The 25,446-nt window shown below is 41.1% G+C and overlaps 1 pseudogene; it reads right to left on the bottom strand.

Moving 5' to 3' along the window:
* Window positions 1-5,625: 5,625 nt before the first annotated feature.
* LOC127686366 (glutamate carboxypeptidase 2-like) overlaps window positions 5,626-25,446 on the bottom strand; it is a 48,741-nt pseudogene continuing 28,920 nt past the window's right edge.

Below are 25,446 nucleotides of genomic sequence, written 5' to 3'. Positions count from 1 at the left end.
CTGTGCTTTTTTTGGTTGGAAGAATTTCTATGACTCCTTCTATTTCTTTAGGCGTTATGGGACTGTTTAGATGATCTATTTGGTCCTGATTTAATTTTGGTATTTGGTATCTGTCAAGGAAATTTTCCATTTCCTCCAGATTCTCCAGTTGTGTTGAGTATAGGCTCTTGTAGTAGGATCTGATGATTTTTTTTGGATTTCCTCAGTTTATGTTGTTATATCCCCCTTTTCGTTTCTAATTTTGTTAATTTTGGTAATTTCTCTCTGCCCTTTGATCAGTCTGGCTAAGGGTTTATCTATCTTGTTGATTTTCTCAAAAAAACAGCCCCGTGTTTCCTTGATTCTTTGTATGTTTTCCTTTGTTTCCACTTGACTGATTTCAGGCCTATGTTTTTTGATTTCCTGTCTTCTACTCCTCCTGGGTGAATTGACTTATTTTTGTTCCGGGGCTTTCAGGTGTGTGGTTAAGCTGCTAGTGTATGCACTCTCTGTTTTCTTTTTGGGGGCAATCAGGGCTGAGTTTTCCTCTTAACACTGCTTTCATTGTGTCCCAAAAGATTTGGGTAGGTTGTGTCTTCATTTTCATTAAATTCTAAAGAGTCTCTGATTTCTTTATTTCTTCTTTGGCCAAGGTGTCATTGAGTACAGTATTGTTCAGGCTCTATATGTATGTGGGCATTCTTTTGTTTCTGTTGCCATTGAAGACCACTCTTATTCCATAGTGATCAGATAGAAGGCATGGGATTAGTTCGATCTTTTTACATTTGTTGAGGTCTGTCTTGTGACCAATTATATGGTCGATTTTGGAGAAGGCACCATGAGGTGCTGAGAAAAAGGTATATTCTTTTGTTTTAGGGTAAAATGTTCTATAAATATCAGTCAAATCCAATTGGTCCAAAGCTTCTATTAGTTTTACTGTGTCCCTGCTTAGTTTCTGTTTTCTTGATCGGTCCATTGAGGAGAGTGGAGTGTTGAAGTCACCTTCAATTATTGTGTTAGGTGCAAAGTGTGCTTTGAGCTTTAGTAAAGCTTCTTTTACGAATGAGGGTGCCATTGCATTTGGCGCATAGATGTTCAGACTTGAAAGTTCTTCTTGGTGGATTTTTCCTTTGCCCAGCAAGAAGTGTCCTTCTGTAGCTCTTTTGATGTCTTTAGGTTGAAAGTCAATTTTATCTGATATTAGAATGGCTACTCCGGCTCGTTTCCTGAGACCATTGGCTTGTAAAATTTTCTTCCAGCCTTTTACTCTAAGGTAGTTTTTGTCTTTGACATTTAGGTGTGTTTTCTGTATGCAGCAAAATGTAGGGTCCTGTTTCCTTATCCAGTCTGTGAGTCTATGTCTTTTTATTGGGGAGTTGAGTCCATTGATGTTAAGAGATATTAAGGAATAGTGATCATTACTTCTTGTCATTTTTGATGTTATTTTTATATTTGAATGGTTATTTTCTTTTGGGTTTGATGAAAGAAGGTAACTATCTTGCTTTCTCCAGGGTGTCGTTTCCCTCCTTGTATTGGAGTTTTCCTCCTATTATTCTTTGTAGAGCTGGGTTTGTAGAAAGATATTGTGTATATTTGGTTTTGTCCTGGAATATCTTGGTTTCTCCATCTATTGTGATTGAGAATTTTGCTGGGTTTAGTAGTCTTGGCTGACATTTCTGTTCTCTTAGAGTCTGCATGAGATCTGCTCAGGATCTTCTGGCTTTCATGGTCTCTGGTGAGAACTCTGGTGTGATTCTGTTAGGTCTTCCTTTATATGTTACTTGGCCTTTTTCTCTTGCTGCCTTTAATATTCTTTCTTTGTTTAGTACATTTTGGGTTTTGATTATTATGTGAGGAGAGGTATTTCTGCTCAGGTCCATTCTGTTTGGAGTTCTGCAGTCTTCTTATATATTCATGGGCATCTCTCTCTTTAAGTTGGGAAAGTTTTCTTCCATAATTTTGTTGACGATATTTGTTGGCCTTTTCAGCTGTAAATCTTCACTCTCATCTATGCCTAGATTCCTTAGGTTTGGTCTTCTCATTGTGTCCTGGATTTCCTGGATGTTCTGGGATATGAGCTTCTTGCATTTTGCATTTTCTTTGACTGTTGATTCAATGTTTTCTATGGTATCTTCGGCACCTGAGATTCTTTCTTCCATCTCTTGTATTCTGTTGTTGATATTTGCATCTATGGCCCCTGATTTCTTCTCAAGGTTTTTTATCTCCAAAGTTGTCTCCCTTTGTGATTTCTTAGTTGTCTCTACTTCTGATTTTAGATCCTGGATGGCTTTGCTTAGCTCATTGTCTTGCTTGTTTGTGTTTCTCTGTAATTCTTTAAGAGATTTTTATGTTTTCTCTTTCATGACTTCTGCTGTTTGACTCATTTTCTCTTGCATTTCTTTAAGGTTTGTGTGTGTGTGTGTGTGTGTTTCTTCTTTATTGGCTTCTATCTCTTGAGCCTTATTCTCCTGAATTTCTTTAAGTGATTTTTGTGTTTCCATTATATGGGTTTCTATCTTATTCATGTTCCCCTGTATTTCTTTAAGAGATTCATTTATGTCCTTTTTGTGTTCTTCTAGCAGCATCATGAACAGTGATTTTAAATCCAAATCTTGTTTTTCTGGTGTGTTTGTGTAACCAGGACTTGCTGATGTGGGAGAGTTTGGTTCAGATGCTACCATATTGCCTAGATTTCTGTTAGTAGAGTTCCTGCGTTTGCCCTTTGCCACCTTGTTATTTCTGGCGTTTGTTAATCTTGTCTCTGGGTGGTATTTGTGCCTCCTGTGAGACTGTAGGGCTATTTCTGCAACACTGGATGGCTGGGTTTCCCCTGTTACAGATTGCTGATGTGCTGTCCTCCTCTTGGTTGCCCTTGGAGCCCTAGTGTGCCTTGCCCCAGGTTGTCTGTGTGAACCAGGCGGTGCCTGTTTGCTCCTTCAGTTTATGCTGATAGTCTATGCTGCAGGACCTTTTCTGAGTGCTGGTCACTTTGCTGGGTATCCAATCTCCCAACCAGGCTGCTGCACACAAGGCTAGCCTAGCTGCTGAGGCCCTGATTCTAGGCAAAAGCCTGGCAGGCTAAGGCCTGAGCAAAGTTCCCCTAGAGCTATACTGTTAATTGGTTCTATCAGGTGGCCAGGATGGAGGAGTTTGCGTGTGCTCCCTGAAAGTGCTGGGGGAGTCTGCTAGGCTAACAACCTCCTGGCTGGGTTGGCACACAGATGGCCCACCGAGCAGCCCAGGGCCTGGGGTCAGTCCAAGGTCTGTCCTTCTTAGACCCCTGCTAAATTAGCCTCAGACTTTGACTCTTAGCTGACTTTGCCTGCTAGAACTCTCTGGTGTCCCATAGTCAAAATGGCGGCGTGTGCACCAGCAGGGCAAACAACCTCCTGGCCAGGTTTGCACACTGATCCCCCCCCCCCCTGAACAGCCCTAGGCCTGGGTGCAGGCCAGCGCCTGTTGGGCTTAGACCCCCGCACCCCCCCCCCCGTGATGGTGATGTTGGCCTTGGATTATATTTGCGTATCTCAGTCTGTCTGATTTCTCTGGCACCCGAGATCCAAGATGGGGGAGAGACTCTTGTAACTGATTGGTGGGAAGCAGAGTTCTGATGTAGCTTCTGTGGGGTGAAAGGTGCTGTAAATCTGCCACCGCTTGCAGCCCAGCTGGCCAGAGAAGGTCAGTGGTAGCGGGCACAAGGCCTGCCTGGACCCTGTCACCTTGGTTCTACTGCTAATAGCCCTTCCGCTGGACCAGCTGTTGCTGCTGCTGCTGCTGCCACTGCAGCTGCACTCCAAATGAACTCTTTAATTGATTACTTATATTGTTTTATTCTATTTCTATTTCAATACCATGTAGGACTATTTAATATTTCTTTTTGTTTTAGACTTTTCAAGAGTGCTTTTAGGTTATATGTATGACTTCATTCATATATATATATATATATATATATATATATGCATGTGTATGTGTTGTATATGTATAAGGATATGCATATGTATAAGGGTATGCATATGTATGTGTATATGCACATGTATATGTATACATGGGTGTGTTTGTGTGTACTTAGTATATTATATATACATATATACATAACATAGATATACATATATATCAATATATGTATCAATATTATTTATATATACACATATCAATACATATATCAATGTGATTGATATATATAATCTATATTTAATTGCCTTAAATGGAATACATAATAAAAATGAAAATAAAAATAAACAAAAACAAAAAAACATGGAGTCTCTTTGTGTTGGCCAACTACACCTGGTCTAAGGGCATGCCTGAAATCTTGTTGATATACCCTGTTATAGTCCATTAGAGCACTCTGTTCTTCCTGTTCACAGCAAATATAAATTGCAAATACCTCCTTATTTAGAGGTGAAACTTTTTATCTTCTTCCCCTTTTTAGTTCTAAGATACATTTGCCTTGAACCTGTATAGGCCTTTTGCACTTTGACAAGATTCGACATTTTTGTCTTATTGGTCTTTTTGTTTATTTTTATTTTTCGTTTTGATTTTCAGAGAGAGAGAATGCATAAAGTTGGATAGGAAAGTGAGGGCTCTGGGAGGATATAGATTATCAGTACAATGAACTTTCCTTATACCTTCTATATATTACAAATTTCCTTTCCTGATTGCAACAATTCAAATTACTAATAGTGAAATAACTTGTCATCTTTTCTCATGTCTCTGCTTTTACTTCACACTATGGGATTCATTTCATTTGTTCAACTCTGAGTAAATGTGATGTTTACTCATGTCAGTGAGGGGGTCACACAAAATGTTGTAAAGTATAAGAGTAACTCAAAGGCAAATAGAAAAGATGACACTAAAATATACAAAATTATGTATATATTCAGAATATGTAATGAATTCAAACATTTGTGGTGAATTCTATATGAAAAAGGAAATTGAAATGATTATCATAAAATTCAAGACAGTTATTATATATTATATAAATGATGCAATTGTTCAGAATTAATAGTAACTGAGACTACAAATGCTAGTTATTAGTTGTGCATTTTTATTATATATAGTTTTCTTAAAATGACATTTATTTTAAGTATAAATATATAAACTTTATAATACAGAGTGATGTGGTTTAAAAGAAGTAAGAATAGATTAGAACTCATCAGGTAGTGTGGCTACAATGATTCTCCCAGCTTTTGGTGGTCAGCGAGCATCTAGGCCTCCATGTGGCACAGACATGAGAACTATCCCATGAAGAATGAAGTGATTCTTGTTTTCATTGAAATTACAGGATATATCTTAGAAGGCTATTTAGATTTGTGAAAATGATCTGATACTGTCAAATGGGTCATTAGACTGTTCATGTTAGTTTTAGTACATACTTGAATTATAAATTTCATAAATATGTGCTGAATTCCTTAAAAAGAAACTATTCACTTTTGATTTTTGACCAATAAGGAATTCATACATACATATATACATACACATATGTATGTATATATATGTATACATGCACACACATAGACACACACACACACACACACACACACACACACACACACATATATATATATATATATATATATATATATATATATATATATATATATATATATATATATATATAACAGTCCATATGGATTCTTGAATATGTGCTTATGCTACTTCACTCAGATTTTCTGCTGCAGCTTACACTGTGAAGGCTGGAATAGAAATTTGTCTCTTCACATTGCTCCAGGCCTTAGAAGTGTTGACTTTGCTAGTTATATCAAAAATAATATCATAAATCCCTGGGAATGATTCTCCTGCATACTTGTTGTGGCTGCTTTGAGCACAGATGATATGCCTGTTGATAAAACATATCCATTTCCATTAACTGAACAAGCAAAATCCAAGGGAACAAAGGCTTTGTACATGATCTTCATACTCCTGATTTTCTGACTTGTTACCTGAAATTAAAATTCAATCATCTTCTGACACATTAATGAACATAATTTTTTGCTTTAATGAATATCTCAAAGTGGTTCAGACTTATAAAAATTACAGTAGGTACAGTTAGCATGAAATGTGCTTAGACTTTAAAAGGTGACTTGTATTTTGTATAGATACTAAAAATAAACTCAATGATGTTGATATTCATGGTGTCTAAGGAGACAATTGGTCTGAGAGGAACAGTGAAAACCTAATTTTTCTTAATCACAATTATACACTAAGTGTTTATTTTTATATAATATTTCCTGCTGAGACATAGTGTGATCATGAAATCATGTTTATAGTCAGCCTATGTGTCATACTATAAACTTTAGCTTTTATAATTTCCTTATGGTTAGCTTAATCATCACAAATCATTCTAAATAAAATTTTAGTCTTCTACATGTCCTAGGTATATGGCTCTTTCTAAAGTGACCACACAACTTCATGTACTAACTCAGGAATAGCATGAGATTCATAAGAAGAGTTATACCAAACAACTTAAACAATTATCTTCTTACTTTAGCCTCATTCAAATTTACAAGTCTAAGCATGTAGTCTCAACTTTCCTAATATTGAGACTATTTAATAAACTACTACATGCTGTGTTGAACCCCAACCATAAAATTATTTTTGGCTACTTCATAACTGTAACTTTCATAATGTTCTGAATCATAATGTAAAATATGATATGTGGGATACCTAATATGTGAACCCTGTGAAATAGCCTTTTGAGTCCTAATGGGGTCACTGACCTATAGCTTGAAAACTGCTAGTCTAGCATAATAAGGGAGAATTTTTTCATATTCTTTATTAGAAGAAAACTCAGAAACTCCAGGCATAGTTTCTAGGAGAGCTTTTGTACTCCTTTGAAACTTGTGAGAAAAATACCTATTCTCTATTTCTTTAGTCATCTTAATTGTAACAAACAGGGCTGAATAAGGTCTGCTTACCTTATTTTAGGGCTTTATTGCCAAATTCTACCCATAAACTTGTTCCAAAGACCTTGAGTCACAGTTAGATTATCACAGCAACAATCCCCTATTAGCACAAGTTTTCTGTATGACTTAATTCTTGCTGTGACAATATTCTTCCTAAAGTCAACAAAAGGAAGGAGGAATATTTTTCTCTGACAATTTAAGGGTACAGATTACTATGATGGAAAAGGCATGGCAGCAGAAGCGTGAGGAAGCTAAGCATGTTGCATTACCAGTCAGACAGCAGAGAGATGAAGACTGGGGATCCAGTTGTAATGCTACTTACACTAAGTGTGTGTGACCCTAATTTTGTTTAACATGTTGGTTAAAAATAAAAGACCTCACACCCATAGGTTTTCCTCTTACTTAATTCTAAATTTCAATAGGTTGACTATAAAATTAACTATTATAACCTTCAACCCTTCAAAATGATTTGGAGAAAGAGGAATAAGGCTGCAGGCATCACAGAAGTTGATTTCAAGACACACTACAGAACCTGGAATGAAAAAAATATGACCCAAAGCAACTCATGGGTACATCAAAATAAAGGAGATGACCTAGAAACAGAACTTCGCATTTACAAAGATATCAAAAAATTCTCAATGAGGCAAAACAACTTGTCTCTTCAAAAAGTGGTGCTGGGTAGACTAGTCAAATGAAAATAATTACATCCCTATTTTATCATATAGAATTATCAGTTTCATAATAAATAGAAAGATCATATGACCTAAAACTCAAATAATGCTATAGAATATATATAGAAAACAATTCAAGATATACATGTTGATATAGACAAGGATTTTTGGATAAAGACCCCAATTACTAACAAATACTGCCAGAATTATAAAACATGATTTAATAAAATTTTGAGTTCTGTGAAGCAAAGAGAATAATCAAATGGATTGAATATCACTGAAATTTGTGAAAAATCTCTACTAGCAAACATCTACAGGAGCACTGCAATCTAGAATATAGAAATAACACATTTATTAAATATCTAAATAGTAGCAAATGAAATAAACATACATTTCTCAAAAGATAAACAACAAATATTCAATAAACATAAATGTGTTCAGGATATTAATAATAAAGGTAATTTAAAACAAAACCAGCCTTGGAATTTTTTTCTCTCCAGTAACTAAAAAAAAAAAAAAAAAAAAAAAAAAAATCAAATGTTGGTGAGGTAGTGTGGAGATAAGGAAAGGAATACACAATAATAGTTGGAGTGCATTTGGTCTGTTTACTATGGGAATTAATATGAAGTTACCTCAAGAAATCTATGAACAGAACTACCATATGCCTCATCTACAGCACTTCTGGATGCATGCCTGAAGAACTCTCAACATATATGACAGAGATAACTGCTTAACAGTGCTTATAGTCACACTATGCATTGGAGAAAAGTTATGAAACCACCCTAGATATCAGTCAATGAATTAATGGAAAAGAAGATAGTATATATGAACAATGGAATTTTATTTCATCACAAAGAAGAATTAAGTTAGGCTGTATGCTAAAAAGATGGATGCAAATAGAAATCATCATACTAAATGAAGTAAGCAATACACAGAAGGATAAATACATGTTTTCTCTAACTTGCATTTTCTAAGATCCTAAAAGACCCTTAAATATCAGATGGGACACTGGAAAAACGAACTAGGGTAGTAGGACTTATTTAAGTGACAATATATTGTGGGTAGTGAATGAGACTGGTTTGAATGACAAAATATTGTGTCCCAAATAAAATGTTTATATAGAACATAACTCTCTATGTACCATGAGATTATATCACTAAAATAGTTTTAATATTAAAAATAAACACATTATAATATTTTTATATACTGTAAAACAACTTTAAACTCAGATTATAGAATCATATTTCCTTACCTGTAGAAAGGCCTCCCTGGTAAGCCTAAAGAATTGAAAGACCCTGAAGTAGGGGATCCTCAGTTTCGGGAAAAGGTGACACCCCCAAAAATTTATGAGAGACCTTGGTGCAAATGCACTAGGTTTATTGGGGAATCCAGTGCAGCATTAGGGCCGAACCTCATAACCTATGAGAGGTCAGAAGAGTTTGAACATGAGCTGAGGTGGTAGGGTTTTTTTTAAGGAGAAAGCAACAAAGAAATGGGGAAGTTTGACAATGAATTAGACATCCTGCCAACGATTCAAACCTCCATAAACCCAAGACGAATGGGGAAACCGGCTAACCTCCAGGGGTGATAACAGGTTATCTAGAGCCAATATTCTTAGGATATTGTGTGGCTAAACATTTAACAGAGCACTAAATGCATCAGGGATGCTAAACATTTATCAGAGCACTAAATGTGTTAGGGATGCTAAACATTTAACAGAGCACTAAATGCATTAGGGATGTGGTGGGGCTAGAACAAACAGGCAACATTCTTGGGCCATTATGTGGTTGAAGATTTAGCAAGGCCCTCAGCTGTGTAAAGAAGCTGGCAGGCCAGGTCCAGGAACAGGGATTGTTATCTTCTAGGGCAATCTCAAAGTCAAAGCTGGGGGCAGTAGGGCAAAAGAGCAAGTTTCTATGTACTAGGCTAATTGCTAGAAGTCTAAAAATATCGAATTGGGGCTCATATTTTGAGTTAGGATTTCACATTCCCCCCCTTTTTCTATTTCACAGTTCTAATCATAGAACTACAAGATTAAGTTTCTGATTCTATATTGTTCTGCCCTACCATTTGATACTGTTGGCATAGCACAAGAATTTGTACAGCACTTACTCTGGCGAACAAAACCAATTAATCAGTTGATCATGCAAGGCCCTATGGTAAACAACAGGAGTAATATTATTAGCATGTCCATGAGGGCTGAAAACAAGGTAGTCATTCATGGGCAACTAGTAAACCATCCTTTATGCCAATTTTGACCATTTTTCCTCTTGAGCCAGCACTTATTAATCCTTTCTTTTAGCTAGCTCATAGAATATTTAACTGCCCCTGAATGGTCTACATAAAAGCAACATTCTTCTTTAAGAGATGCATATAACCCTCCTTCTTTTAAAAACAATAAATTTAGTCCTCTCCTTTTCTGGAGAACAACCTCAGATAAGGAAGTAAGAGATTCTTGTAGTTTTGTTGTTGAGTCTTGTATAGCTTGTAAATCCTGATCCATGGCATCTTGCAGGTTATTAAAGCCTTGCTGTCTGACAATCAAAGCGGTAGCTCCTGTCCCTATGCCCCCGATTCCTGCTGTTAGCCCTATTCCCAGTAAGACTGCTAACATGAGGGAAACAGGTTCCCTCTTGACTCTTTTTGGTCCTGTATCAAAGGCTCCTATGACTATTTCTTCAGGATGATAGTAAATATGGGGCACTCGCTGGATCACGACATAGAAATCCTTGGTCTGGTTGAAAACAAGTGGATATGCAAGGGGTGAGCCCAGTACTGCATGCCCACCAGCAATTATTATTGGGTAGCAGGTACCAATTGGGTGATAGGTACTGTCTTATTTCTGAGGAGTTAAGGGTCATGGAGATATTGCAGAGATGTTGGTTGGTAGGGGGCACTTTTCCTATACGAAACCCAGAACCAGAAACTTCAGTAAGAGTGAGCTTTCCCCTCACTCACCTGGGTATAAACTATAATATGTGGTACTGGTTGGGGTTCCTGATAAGGCTGTTCCCTCATAGTAAGGGGGTCCCATTGCTAACCAAAGCCAGCAGGATGCCATGGCATCAGGGTTAGTAGCATTAAGAGCGAAAAAAGGACCCTGTATGAGATTGAAGAGTCGATCTCTGGTGGTAGGAGCCAAAGGGGTCGTGCTCAGCGGTTCTTCTGGGCTAGTTGAGCCAGGAGCAGCAGGAGAACTAGGTGACAGGGTAGGTGGGGATGTGGTAAATGAAAGGGGGTGGAAGTAAGGGAAGGATCTTCTTAGGGAGAGCCTTGGGGAGTCCTTGCTCTGTTAAAACCTTATTGGGTCCTATAGAGACAGGAGGAAGGCTTTCTATCTTGAGACAAATCTGGAATGTAAACCCATTATCCCATCCTGTCATATAAAACCTGAGTCCCCATAGGCATCCCTTATGCCAGGAGGAAAACTCTTTACCCTGGGCAGTAAAGGTGATATTAAGGGAGTCTGGTCCCTTATTTCTTCTATTGACCATAATCAGATCCTGTAAAGGCCCCAAATGCCAATATACAGTACCCGAGGTTACACAAGACCATTGTTTACAAAAGAATTGTTCTAACCCTCCACATCTGTAAGCCACAGCCCATGTTCTACTGTCTCGAGGACAAATGTAAAATCCAGCTTCCTCTGGGCAGGCCCATCTTTACATCCTGGGTGATCAGCTATATAGTGGCCCTGAAAGTTTACCCTCTGATTAAGGGCACATTTTTCTAATTGAAGTGTCTCTGAGAGAACCTCCTCGTGAGTCCATTCTGGAATGCCCCAAGAGTCTAAGCCTGTTGTTAGGGCACAGATTTCAGGATATAAGGACGACCACCAAGTACCAGGGGGTGCTGCCTTAGAGGTAGAGCAGACCATGTCCCCCAATTGAGACAGTATTTGCCAAGTCAGCTTTAAAGAGGCATGAGGGTTGTTACTCTTCAAGATTTCACAGGTGATGGAGGCGCAGCTTAAGATCATCAGTCCATTCCAGTTTCTAGGTGTCATCTTGGGCTGCTGGCGGTGCAATCTTGATGTGAGAGGGGTGGATCCAGGCTGGAATGCTGTCAATATTGATAGCAGTAGGGCTGGTCAGGAGCACTAGACAGGGTCCTTTCCACCCGGCTTCAAGGGTTCCAGCTCCATGACGGTGGACTAGAATGGAGTCTCCCACTTGGAACTTGTGGGGCACCTCGGTGGTCCCTGGCTTGTAGGCTCCTCTGAGTTGCTTCCAAGCATCCTTTCTGACAAGCTCAAGGGCTTTTAAGCGGGCTAAGAGGGGTTGGGGAAAAGGAGGGTCAGGGTCAAAAATCCCTCCTGCTTTTGCCAAAGGGGGTGGTCCCCCATGGAGGAGCTCAAATGGTATGAGTTTGAATTTCCCTGGGATGTTCCATACTTGGATCAGGGCAAAGGGAAGGAGGACTTTCCAGTCCTTATTGCCAGTCTCCAAGGGTAATTTAGTCAAGGTCTCTTTTAATGTTCTATTAATCCTTTCTACCTGTCCTGAACTCTGGGGTCCATAAGCACAATGTAATTTCCAATCAATCCCCAGTTGTGTGGCCAATCCCTGACTTACCTTACCTGGGCAATGAAGGCAGGACCATTGTCTGATCCAATTACCTTAGGGACGCCGAATCTTGGAAAACTTTCTTCTAATATCTTCTTTGTCACCACGTTGGCCTTTTCATGGGGAAGGCCTCTACCCATCCTGAAAAGGTGTCTAAAAGAACTAACAAGTATCTGTTACCATACTTTGCTGGTTTGACTTCTGTGAAGTCGACGTCCCAGTATGCTCCTGCTCTATCTCCCCACAGGCACTTACCAGGTGTGCCTATATGATGACCAGCATTGGTTAAAGCACAAGCTTTACAATTTCGTACTACCTCTTGAGCAATATCTCAGAGGCCCACAACATGGTAGTCGGAGTGGCGTCTAAGGTCCTTTAATTTCTTAGCTGCCAAGTGGGTCAATTGATGTAGATTAGTGACATAGTGTTGTCCCTCTTTTCAGGGTAAAATAGATTTCCCATCTTCTGTCTCTGCTACTCTGTAGGGGGTGTAGTTGTGTGCTATTTTTAATCTTTCCATCTGATGGTGATCCTCAGGAGTGTATCTGAAACTGGTCTCTCTGATGTCCTAATAGTTTTTGGACTCTTTGACCCCTTGGTTGGTTATAAGGATCATGGCCCCTTGGACTGCTTGTTTGGCCACCATGTCAGCCATCTGATTTCCTTTGGCAATGGCATCTTGGCCCTTTTGGTGGCCAGGGCAATATATAATGGCCAGGTTTTTTTGGTAGATGTATGGCCTCTAGTAAGCTTAGGATTTCTTCTTTGCTTTTAATGTCACTTCTGGCCGACGTGAGTAGCCCCCTCTGTTTGTAAATTGTCTCATGTATGTGTGCAGTGGCAAAAGTGTACCTGCTATCCATGTAGATGTTGACGGACTTTCCTTCTGCTAGTCTCAAGGCTTGGGTTAGTGCAATCAGTTCTTCCTTCTGAGCCGATGTTCCTTCAGGCAAGCTACTAGCCCAGATGGTCTGTTTTCCATCCACCACCACCGCCCAGGCTTTCCACATACCTTCACCCATGAAGCTGCTGCCATCCATATACCAATTAGGGCACCCTGGCCAGGGCTGGTCTGTGAGGTCCTTCCACGTTCTGGTTTCTTCTGCAAGGATGTCCATACATTGGTGTACAGGCAAGGAGTCATCTGCCTCAGGTAGTAAGGTAGTGGGGTTAAGGATAACTGGTGGGGCAAAAGTCACTCACTCAGTTAACAACAGGTTTTGATTGTGAGTCACGCAGGTATTCATCATCCACCTGTCAGGGGGCTGTCTGATGATACTTTCTAGGGTACAGGGTGCTATTACAATGACCTGGTATCCTACGGTTGGTTTGTCAGCATCCTTGAGAAGTAGGGCTACTGCAGCGATGGCTTTCAGGAAAGATGGCCATCCACTGGCTATGGGATCTAGCTTCTTTGATAGCTAGGCTACAGGTCATTTCCATGGTCCCAAATCCTGGTTCAAGACCCCTCATGCTATTCCTGCTCTCTCATCCATGTAGAGGGTGAAAGGTTTAGTTAAGTCAGGCAAGGCCAAGGCTGGTGCACTGAGTAAAGCATTTTCTATTTCTTCGAAAGCTTTCTGGTGCTCAGGGGTCCATAAAAACAAACAAACAAAAACAAACAAACAAACAAAAAAACCTGTTTCTTTGGTGAGAGGGTAAAGGGATGCTGCTAAAGTGGCAAATCTTGGTATCCATAATCTACAGAAACCTGCAGTGCCCAGGAATTCTCTCACTTGCTTTGGGGTAGTAGGAGTGGGGATCTGGGTCACAGTTCCCTTCCTAGCTTCTGTCAACCATCGTTTCCCCTCCTCAATAGTGTATCCCAAGTAAGTGACTTCTGTTCGGCATATCTGGGCTTTTTTAGTTGAAGCTTGGTACCCCACTTCACCCAACTCAGTCAGCAGTTTCTCAGTCCCCGTGTGCACTCCTGTTCATTATCAGCAGCTAAAATCAAATCATCAACTTACTGAAGCAAAGATATTTGGGGGTTCTCTGACCTGAACAGAGCCAAATCTAGATGGAGAGCTCCATCAAAGAGAGTTGGGGAGTTCTTAAACCCTTGAGGCAGTCATGTCCAAGTTAATTGTCCAACTGGTCCTGACTCTGGGTCTCTCCATTCGAAAGTGAAAATTGGCTGACTCGTGGGGTGTAGCTTCAGGCAGAAAAATGCATCTTTTAGGTCAAGAACAGTATACCATTTTCTGTCAGGAGGAAGAGAGCTGAACAAGTTGTAAGGGTTAGGAACAGTAGGATGTCTTGCACTCTCTTATTAACTTCTCTAAGATCTTGTGCTGGCTAGTAACCACTGGTACTGCGCTTCTTGACAGGCAGTAGTGGAGTCTTCCAGGGAGATTGGCAGGGGACCAGAATTCCTAGTTGCAGGAGCCTCTGGATGTGAGGTTTGATGCCCTCCTGAGCCTCTTTACTCATAGGATATTGTCGTACCCCAATAGGAGTCCTTAAGTTAACGATGATGGGGTACTCATTTTCCTTCCTCCACAACTCCCGTCTCTGCCTATGCTTTAGGGAACTTTTTCAGCCAGGATACTTCTAGTGTCTCGGTCACAGGGACTTGGGGCTCACGTAATCTATATTCTTCTTCTAGCTTTATGGCCAGGGCCATAGACATGGGAGTCTGCCAATCGACTGCTGCTCCTTCCAAGGAGAAACTTATTTGAGCTCTTAGTTTAGTTAGTAAATCTCTTCCTAGTAGTGGCATGGGAAATTCTAGGATGGCAAGGAAAGAGTGGGTTACTCGTCCCTTTCCTAGATCCACCTTCCTGTCAGTAGTCCATGAATATGGTTTCTGACTAGAGGCCCCAATTACGATAGTCTTTTTATTCTTTAATTGTCCTAGAGGCTTCTTTAAGACTGAAATTCTGCTCTGGTGTCAACTAGAAAGTCCATAGGGGTCCCCTCCACCTTTAGGGTTACCCTCGGCTCAGGGAGGGGCTCTGAGCCCCATCTCCCCTATTCATCTTCAATGGTGAGAACCCTAGGTACCTTATGTTTCTTCTTTGGGCATTCCCTTGCCCAATGTCCATGCTCTCTACAAAAAGCACATTGGTTTTTAATTAAAGGTTGACATGGGAGTCCTCCAGGGTTCCAGGGTTTTCTTTGCCCTGAGCTGCCCAGGTACCCTGACTGTCTAGTTTCTCCCCTTTTTCTGTTAGCTTCCCTGTTGCCTACAACTGCAGCCAGAATCTTAGTCAAATTTCTCTCTTGTCTACGGTCCCACCTGTCCTCTCTCTTCAGCTTCCTTCTTTTCCCTCTCTCTCCTCTCCTCATCAGTTTCTCTCTTATGATATATTTTTTCTGCCTCTTTAACTAAGTCCTATAAGGACAGGGTTTGCAGGCCTTCCAGACATTGCAACATTTTCCTGATATCAGAGGCAGACTGCCCAATAAAAGCCATGGCTACTGCTGCCTGCTGACCCTCAGAAGCAGGGTCAAAAGGAGTGTAACGCCTGTAAGCCTCCATAAGTCATTCTAAAAACACAGAAGGAGGCTCCTTTTCCCCCTGAAGAACTTCTCTTACCTTAGCCAGATTGGTAGGGCACAACCCTGCCCTTCTGAGATCTGCCATCATAGCTGTATTAAAGTCCCACTCAGGACGATTCAAGGGGAAGCTCTCATCTATCACATTCTGGAGCTGAGTTGCTTGGCCATTGGATCCAGGCACCTTTTTTTTTTTTTTTTTTTTTTTTTTTTTTTTTTTTTTGTGCCTCCAAGAGTATTCTTTCCTTTTCTTCAGCAGTAAAGAGAACCTGTAAAATCTGTTGACAATTATCTCAGGTGGGCTGGTGTGAGAACATGAGGGATTCCACCAGACCTGTAAGGCTAGAGGGATTTTCTGAAAAAGAATCATGATTTGATTTCCAATTATATAGATCGGCCGAGGAGAAAGGCCAATATTGGAGTTGGCCACTGTATGCACGCAGAGGCAACAGTGTAGTGGAGTCTGGCTCTGAGCGTGTTGGCTTCAGGTCCCAGCAGCTTGCCCCGCTGCAGCAGCTGTAGCCCCGCAGCTGATCTCTCTGCTGGGGCTGCAACCCTGTCAGCTGGCCCCCCTGCCGCCCCTTCAGCGGGACCCTGTTGAGGATTCTGAGGACGCGTGGGGGGGATAGGGGGAGTGGAACATCAAGCCATTCTGGGGGCCCCTCAATCTTGGGAAAGATCTTGTGAGGAGCTGGCTGATAAGTTTTGTTTGGCTGGTCAGTTCTGCGGTTTTTTGCTTCTATTCTCTGTTCCAAGTTATGGAGTGCCAGGACTCGGGAGCCTGGCTTGTTTTACTGAGTCCAAGGCCTTAACCAGGATGGAGGATCCTGTGCTAGGTCTTCCCAGACCAAAATATAGGGCACTTGGCCAGGGTGAGACCCCGGGCCTCCCTGCAAAACTATGTTCTTGATGGCAAAAATTACAGTCAGGTCAAGTGTGCCCTCTGCTGGCCAGCCGATGTTGTACATTGACCATTCTGAAGAAAAAAAACGTTCTCCATCCTCTCTTAACTTCTTTTTTTTTTAATTTTTTTATTCGATATAATTTATTTACATTTCAAATGATTTCCCTTTTCTAGCCCCCACTCCCCGAAAGTCCCGTAAGCCCCCTTCTCTTCCCCTGTCCTCCCACCCACCCCTTCCCACTTCCCCGTTCTGGTTTTGCCGAATACTGTTTCACTGAGTCTTTCCAGAACCAGGGGTCACTCCTCCTTTCTTCTTGTACCTCATTTGATGTGTGGATTATGTTTTGGGTATTCCAGTTTTCTAGGTTAATATCCAATTATTAGTGAGTGTATACCATGATTCACCTTTTGAGTCTGGGTTACCTCACTTAGTATGGTATTCTCTAGCTCCATCCATTTGTCTAAGAATTTCATGAATTCATTGTTTCTAATGGCTGAATAGTACTCCATTGTGTAGATATACCACATTTTTTTGCATCCACTCTTCTGTTGAGGGATACCTGGGTTCTTTCCAGCATCTAGCAATTATAAATAGGGCTGCTATGAACATAGTAGAGCATGTATCCTTATTACATGGTGGGGAGTCTTCTGGGTATATGCCCAGGAGTGGTATAGCAGGATCTTCTGGAAGTGAGGTGCCCAGTTTTCGGAGGAACTGCCAGACTGCTTTCCAGAGTGGTTGTACCAATTTGCAACCCCACCAGCAGTGGAGGAGTGTTCCTCTTTCTCCACACCCTCTCCAACACCTGTTGTCTCCTGAATTTTTAATCTTAGCCATTCTGACTGGTGTAAGATGAAATCTTAGGGTTGTTTTGATTTGCATTTCCCTAATGACTAATGAAGTTGAGCATTTTTTAAGATGCTTCTCCGCCATCCGAAGTTCTTCAGGTGAGAATTCTTTGTTTAACTCTGTACCCCATTTTTAATAGGGTTGTTCGGTTTTCTGGAGTCTAACTTCTTGAGTTCTTTATATATATTGGATATTAGCCCTCTATCTGATGTAGGATTGGTGAAGATCTTTTCCCAATTTGTTGGTTGCCGATTTGTCCTCTTGATGGTGTCCTTTGCCTTACAGAAACTTTGTAATTTTATGAGGTCCCATTTGTCAATTCTTGCTCTTAGATCATACGCTATTGGTGTTCTGTTCAGAAACTTTCTCCCTGTACCAATGTCGATTGTGTGCCCTATTTCTAATTTCTGCCCAGTTGTCAAGAGTCTGACCAAGAGAGGTGCTAATAGCCTGTTCCATCATCCAAGTCACACAGAACACAAACAGAACACACAGAAAAACCAAACAGAACATAAAGAAAAACCGCGGACAGCACCCACTTCCTGCGGGACTTTCAACAGACAGCTGAGATGAAGCCAAATCTCTCCTCCACAGGAGTGACACGAGGTCCAAGTCAGCACTCAGATGGGAAATTTCTTTTTTTATCTTTTTCTTTTTTTTTAATATTTTTATTTTCTATATTCTTTGTTTACATTCCAAATGATTTCCCCTTTCCCAGATACCCCCTCCCCATATGTCCCATAAACCTCATTTCTCCATCCCTTCTCCAATCACCTCCCTCCTTTTTCACTGTCCTTATATTCCCTTCCAATGCCAGATCAATCCTTTCCAGGATCAGGACCCTCTCCATACTTCTTCATGGGAGTCATTTGTTATGCAATTTGTGCCTTGGGTATTCAGGGCTTCTGGGCTAAGTAATATCCACTTATCAGAGATTGCATTCCACGTGTATTCTCTTGTGACTGGGTTACCTCACTTAGGATATTTTCCAGATTAAACCATTTGCCTAAAAAATTTGTGAATTCATTGTTTCTAATTGCTGAGTAGTATTACATTGTGTAAATATACCACATTTTCTGTATCCATTCCTCCTTTGAGGGGCATCTGGGTTCTTTCCAGCTTCTGGCTATTATAAATAAGGCTGCTATGAACATAATGGAGCATGTGTCTTTATTGCATGCTGGGGAATCCTTTGGGTATATGCCCAGGAGAGGTATAGCAGGGTCCTCTGGAAGTCTCATGTCCAGTTTTCTGAGGAACCTCCAGAATGATTTCCACAGTGGTTGTACCATCTTATAGCCCCACCAGCAGTGGAGGAGTGTTCCTCTTTCTCCGCATCCACGCCAACACCTGCTGTCTCCTGAATTTTTGACCTTAGCCATTCTGACTGATGTAAGGTGAAATCTCAAGGTTGTTTTGATCTGCATTTCCCTAATGACTAATGATGTTGAGCACTTCTTAAGGTGCCTCTCGGCCATCCGAATTTCTTCTGGTGAAAATTCTTTGTTAAGATCTGTACCCCATTTTTTAATAGGGTTATTTGGTTCCCTGGGCTGTAACTTCTTGAGTTCTTTGTATATATTGTATATTAGCCCTCTATCAGATGTGGGGTTGGTGAATATCCTTTCCCAATTTGATGGTTGCCGTTTTGTCCTTTTAACAGTGTCCTTTGCCTTATAAAAACTTTGTAATTTTATGAGGTCCCATTTGTCAATTCTTGATCTTAAAGCATAAGCTATTGGGGATCTGTTCAGGAACTTTTTCCCTGTGCCCATGTCCTCAAGGGTCTTCTCCAGTTTCTTTTCTATTAGTTTCAGTGTGTCTGGTTTTACATGGAGGTCCTTGATCCACTTGGAGTGAAGTTTAGTACATGGAGATAAGAATGGATCAATTCGCATTCTTCTGCATGATGACCTCCAATTGGTCCAGTACCATTTGTTGAAAAGGCTATCTTTTTTCCACTGGATGGTTTTGGCTACTTTGTCGAAGATCAAATGACCATAGGTGTGTGGATTCATTTCTGGATCTTCAATTCTATTCCATTGGTCCACTTGTCTGTCACTGTGCCAATACCATGCAGTTTTTAACACTATTGCTCTGTAGTATTGCTTGAAGTCAGGGATACTGATTACCCCAGAATTTCTTTTGTTGTTGAGAATAGTTTTAGCTATCCTGGGTTTCTTGTTATTCCAGATGAATTTGAGAATTGCTTTTTCTAACTCTGTGAAGAACTGAGTTGGGATTTTGATGGGGATTGCATTGAATCTGTAGATCGCTTTTGGCAAGATGGCCATTTTAACTATATTAATCCTGCCAATCCACATGCATGGCAGATTTTTCCATTTTCTGAGGTCTTCTTCGATTTCCTTCTTCAGAGACCTGAAGTTCTTGTCATATAGATCTTTCACTTGTTTGGTTAGAGTCACACCAAGATACTTTATATTATTTGTGGCTATTTTGAAAGATGTCATTTCCCTAACTTCTTTCTCAGCCTGCTTATCCTTTGAGTATAGGAAGGCAACTGATTTGCTTGAGTTGATTTTATAACCAGCCACTTTGCTGAAGTTGTTTATCAGCTGTAGGAGTTCTCTGGTGGAGGTTTTCTGGTCACTTAAGTAGACTATCATGTCATCTGAAAATAGTGATAATTTGACTTCTTCCTTTCCAATTTGTATCCCCTTGACCTCCTTATGTTGTCTAATTGCTCTAGCTAGAAATTCAAGTACTATATTGAAAAGATATGGAGAGAGAGGACAGCCTTGTCTAGTCCCTGATTTTAGTGGGATTGCTTCAAGTTTCTCTCCATTTAGTTTGATGTTGGCTACTGGTTTGCTGTATATTGCTTTAACGATGTTTAGGTATGGGCCTTGAATTCCTGTTCTTTCCAAGACCTTTACCATGAAAGGATGGTGGATTTTGTCAAATGCTTTTTCTGCATCTAAAGAGATGATCATATGTTTTTTTTTCTTTGAATTTGTTTATGTAGTAGATAGCATTGACGGATTTCCTTATATTGAACCATCCCTGCATCCCTGGGATGAAGCCTACTTTATCATGGTGGATGATCGTTTTGATGTGTTCTTGAATTCGGTTGACAAGAATTTTATTAAGTATTTTTGCATCAATATACATAAGAGAAATTGGCCTGAAGTTCTCTTTCGTTGTTGGATCTTTGTGTGATTTTGGTATCAGCATAATTGTGGCTTCATAGAACGAGTTGGGTAGAGTTCCTTCTGTTTCTATTTTGTGGAATAGCTTGAGGAGTATTGGTGTTAGGTCTTCTATGAAGGTCTGATAGAACTCTGCACTGAAGCCATCTGGTCCCGTGATTTTTTTGGTTGGGAGACTTTCTAGGACCCTTTTTATTTCTTCAGGTGTTATGGGACTGTTTAATTGATCTATTTGATCCTGATTAGTTTTGGTGTCGGATATCTGTCTAGGAAACTGTGCATTTACTCCAGATTCTCCAGTTGTGTTGAGTATAGGCTTTTGTACTAGGATCTAATGTTTTTTTGAATTTCCTCAGTTTCTGTTGTTACATCTCCATTTTCATTTCTAAGTTTGTTAATCTGGATACTGTCTCTGTGCTCTTTTGGTTAGTCTGGCTAAGGGTTTATCTATCTTGTTGAATTTCTCCAAGAACCAGGTCCTGGTTTTGTTGATTCTTTGTATGGTTCTCTTTGTTTGTACTTGATTGATCTCAGCCCTGAGTTTGGTGATTTCCTGCCTTATACTCCTCCTGGGTGAAATAGGTTCTTTTTGCTCCAAGGCTTTCAGGTGTGTCATTAAGCTGGTAGTGTGTGTTCTCTCCATTTTCTTTTTGGAGGCACTCAGGGCTATGAGTTTTCCTCTTAGCACTGCTTTCATTGTGTCCCATAGATTTGGGTATGTTGTGTCTTCATTTTCATTGTGTTCTAAAAAGTCTCTGATTTCTTTCTTTATTTCTTCCTTGACCAAGGTATCATTAAGTAGAATATTGTTAAGTTTCCACGTGTATGTGGTTTTTCTGTTGTTTTTGTTGCTAATGAAGACCACTTTTACTCCATATTGATCTGCTAGGAGGCATGGGATTAGTTCGATCTTCTTATATTTGTTGAGGTCTGTCTTGTGACCAATTATATGGTCGATTTTGGAGAAGGTATCATAAGGTGCTGAGAAAAAGGTATATTCTTTTGATTTAGGATAGAATGTTCTATATATATCTGTTAAATCTAATTGGTCCAAAGCTTCAATTAGTTTCATTGTGTCCCTGTTTAGTTTCTGTTTTCCTGATCAGTCCATTGAGGAAAGTGCAGTGTTGAAGTCACCCACAATTATTGTGTTAGGTGCAATATGTGCTTTGAGCTTTAATAAAGTTTCTTTTATGAAAGAGGGTGGCCTTGCATTTGGAGCATAGATGTTCAGGTTTGAGAGTTCTTCTTGTTGTATTTTTCCTTTGACCAGCAAGAAGTTTCCCTCAGAGTCTCTTTTGATGACTTTGGGTTTAAAGTCAATTTTATCTGACATTAAAATGGCTACTCCAGCTTGTTTCCTGAGACCATTTGCTTGTAAAATTGTCTTCCAGCCTTTTACTCTAAGGTAGTGTTTGTCTTTGACCCTGAGGTGTGTTTCCTGTAAGCAGCAAAATGTAGGGTCCTGTTTACGTATCCAGTTTGTTAGTCTATGTCTTTTTATTGGGGCATTGAGTCCATTGATGTTAAGAGATATTAAGGAATAGTGATTGTTACTTCCTGTCATTTTTGACGTTATTTTTTAAATTTAATTGGTCAACTTTGTTTGGGTTTGATAAAAGGTTACTGTCTTGCTTTTTCCAGGGTGAAGTTTCCCTCCTTGTATTGGTGTTTTCCTCCTATTATCCTTTGTAGGGCTGGGTTTGTGGATAGATATTGGGTAAACTTCGTTTTGTCATGGAATATCTTAGTTTCTCCATCTATGGTGATTGAGAGTTTTGCTGGATATAGTAGATTTGGCTGGCATTTGTGTTCTCTTAGAGTCTGCGTGAGATCAGCCCAGGATCTTCTAGCCTTCATAGTCTCAGGTGAAAAGTCTGCTGTGATTCTGATAGGTCTTCCTTTATATGTTACTTGGCCTTTTTCTCTTACTGCCTTTAATATTCTTTCTTTGTTTAGTACATTTTGTGTTTTGATTATTATGTGATGGGAAGTATTTCTGTTCTGGTCCAGTCTGTTTGGAGTTCTGTAGGCTTCTTGTATATTCATGGGCATCTCTCTCTTTAGGTTAGGGAAGTTTTCTTCCATAATTTTATTGAAAATATTTGCTGGCCCTTTAAGTTGTAAATCTTTACTCTCATCAATGCCTATAATCCTTAGGTTTGGTCTTCTCATTGTGTCCTGGATTTCCTGGATATTTTGAGTTACAAGCTTTTTGCATTTTGCATTTCCTTTAACAGTTGAGTCCATGGTTTCTATGGTATCTTCAGCATCTGAGATTCTTTCTTCTCTCTCTTGTATTCTGTTTTTGATTTTTGCATCTATGTCCCCTGATTTCTTCCCAAGGCTTTCTATCTCCAAAGTTGTCTCCCTTTGAGTTTTCTTATTTGGTTCTACTTCTGATTTTAGATCCTGGATGGTTTTGCTTAGCTCCTTCACTTGCTTGTTTCTGCTTTCCTGTAATTCTTTAAGAGATTTTTGTGTTTCCTCTTTCATGACCTCAGCCTGTTGACCAATGTTCTTCTGTATTTCTTTAAGTGTTTTTTGCGTTTCCTCATTATTGGCTTTTGTATTCTCCTGGATTTCTTTCAATGATATTTGTGTTTCCCTTGCAAGGGCTTCTAACTTTTGATCCATTTTCTCCTGAATTTCTTTAAGTATGTCCTTCATGTGTTCCTGTACCAGCATCATGACCATTGATTTTAAATCCAAATCTTGTTTTACTGGTGTGATGGGGTATCCAGGACATGCTGGTAAAAGAGAATTAAGTTCAGACGTTGCCATATTGCCTTGATTTCTGTTAGTGACGTTCCTGCGTTTGCCTTTTGCCATCTAGATCTCACTGGTGTTGGTTGGTCTTATCAATGCTGGACTCACCAGTGCAAGCTGCCCCTTCCCAGGTGGCCTCTGGTGCACAGCTTACCTCCTGCACTGCCTGGAGAGAGGGTGCTGTTGCCCAGACTGTTCATATCCCAAAGCAGACACCTGAAGGCTCCCGCTGGGGCCTGCTGGATTCACCAGAGCACACTGACTCTTCCCAGCCAGCCTCCCAGAAGCCCCTTTTGCCTCTTGCAGGACCTGAAGATATGGTGTTGCCGCCCAGGCTGATCTGGATCGGGAAGCAGAGAGATCTGAGTGCTCCCGCCAGAGGCCTCATGACTGGAGCCTAAGCTCTGTGCCACCAGAGCAAGCTGTGTGCTCTCCCAGACTGCCTCTGGGTGCACACCAGGTCTCCTGCACTTCCTGGAGAGAGAGTGCTGTGGCCCAGGCTGTTCAGATCCCAAAGCAGACATCCTGCAGGGGCCAGATGGATTCACCATAGCACACTGATTTCTCCACACTGGCTGCCCGGAAGCACATCTTGCCTCTTGCAGGACCTGGAGATGTGGTGTTGCTGACCAGGCTGATCTGGATCCGGAAGTGGAGAGATCTGAGGGCTCCCGCCAGGGGCCTCAGGACTGGAACCTAAGCTCCGTGCCACCAGAGCAAGCTGTGCACTCTTCCAGACTGCCTCTGGGTGCACACCAGGTCTCCTGCACTTCCTGAAGACAGAGTGCTGTGGCCCAGGCTGTTCAGATCCCAAAGCACACACCTGGAGGGTCCTGTAGGGGCCCGCTGGATTCACCAGAGCACACTGACTTCTCCCCGCTGGCCGCCTGGAAGCCCCTCTTGTCTCTTGCAGTACCTGAAGATATGGTGTTGCTGCCCAGGCTGATCTTGATCTGGAAGCAGAGAGATTTGAGGGCTCTCGCCAGAGGCTCAGGACTGGAGCCTAAGCTCTTTGTCACCAGAGCAAGCTGTGTGCTCTCCCAGACTGCCTCTGGGTGCACACCAGGTCTCCAGCACTGCCTGGAGACCCAGTGCTGTGGCCCAGGCTGTTCAGATCCCAATGCAGACACCTGGAGGCTCCTGCAGGGGCCCGCTGGATTCACCAGAGCACACTGACTTCTCCCTGGTGGCTGCCCGGAAGCCCCTCTTGCCTCTTGCAGGACCTGAAGATGTGGTGTTGCTGCCGAGGCTGATCTGGATCTGGAAGCGGAGAGATCTGAGGGCTCCAGCCAGAGGCCTCAGGACTGGAACCGAAGCTCCATGCCACCAGAGCAAGCTGTGGGAGATGGCAATTTTCTGAGGGTCCTCTGAATTCTTACAGACCTCCCAGGACATCTCCGAGGGCTACAGTTGGTTACCCCCTGACACGTGTGTCAATAACACTCTGTCTGTCCTGGACAGGGAGTTCATTGCTCTCCACGAGCACAGAAGACTGTAAACCAAAAGTTTCAAGTATTATGGCCACCAGACAAGGACAGACAAGGACATAGACAAAGACAGAATCTTACCTCCAAGAGGGGCCTCTGAGAATCTGGGGTAGTCGTCACTTCTCGGCCAATGCACCAAATGAAAGACCCTGAAGTAGGGGAGCCTCGGCCTTAGAAAAGGGCGACACCCCCAGAAATTCACGAGAGACATTCTTGATGCAAACACACAAGGTTTATTGGGGAATCCAGTGCAGTACTAGGGCCAAATCTCATAACCTTCATGAGATCAGAAGAGTTTAACCATGAGCTGAGGTGCTCAGAGGTTTTTAAAGAAGAAAGCACAAGGAAACGGGGAAGTTTGACAATGAATTAGACATCCTGCCATGATTCAAACTTCCAAAAACCCAAGAAGAATGGGGAAGCTGTCTAACCTCCAGGGGTGATAACAGGTTATCTAGAGCCAACATTCTTATGATATTGTGTGGTTAAACATTTAGCAGAGCACTAAATGTGTCAGATGCTAAACATTTATCAGAGCACTAAATGTGTCAGGGATGCTAAACATTTAACAGAGCACTAAAAGAATTAGGGAAGTGGTGGGGCTAGAGCAAACAGGCAACATTCTTGGGCCATTATGTGGTTGAAAAC

This window comes from Apodemus sylvaticus, chromosome 1, assembly GCF_947179515.1.
Source record: "Apodemus sylvaticus chromosome 1, mApoSyl1.1, whole genome shotgun sequence".
NCBI classification, from domain to species: domain Eukaryota; kingdom Metazoa; phylum Chordata; class Mammalia; order Rodentia; family Muridae; genus Apodemus; species Apodemus sylvaticus.
This window is presented reverse-complemented; position numbering and strand designations above follow the sequence as displayed.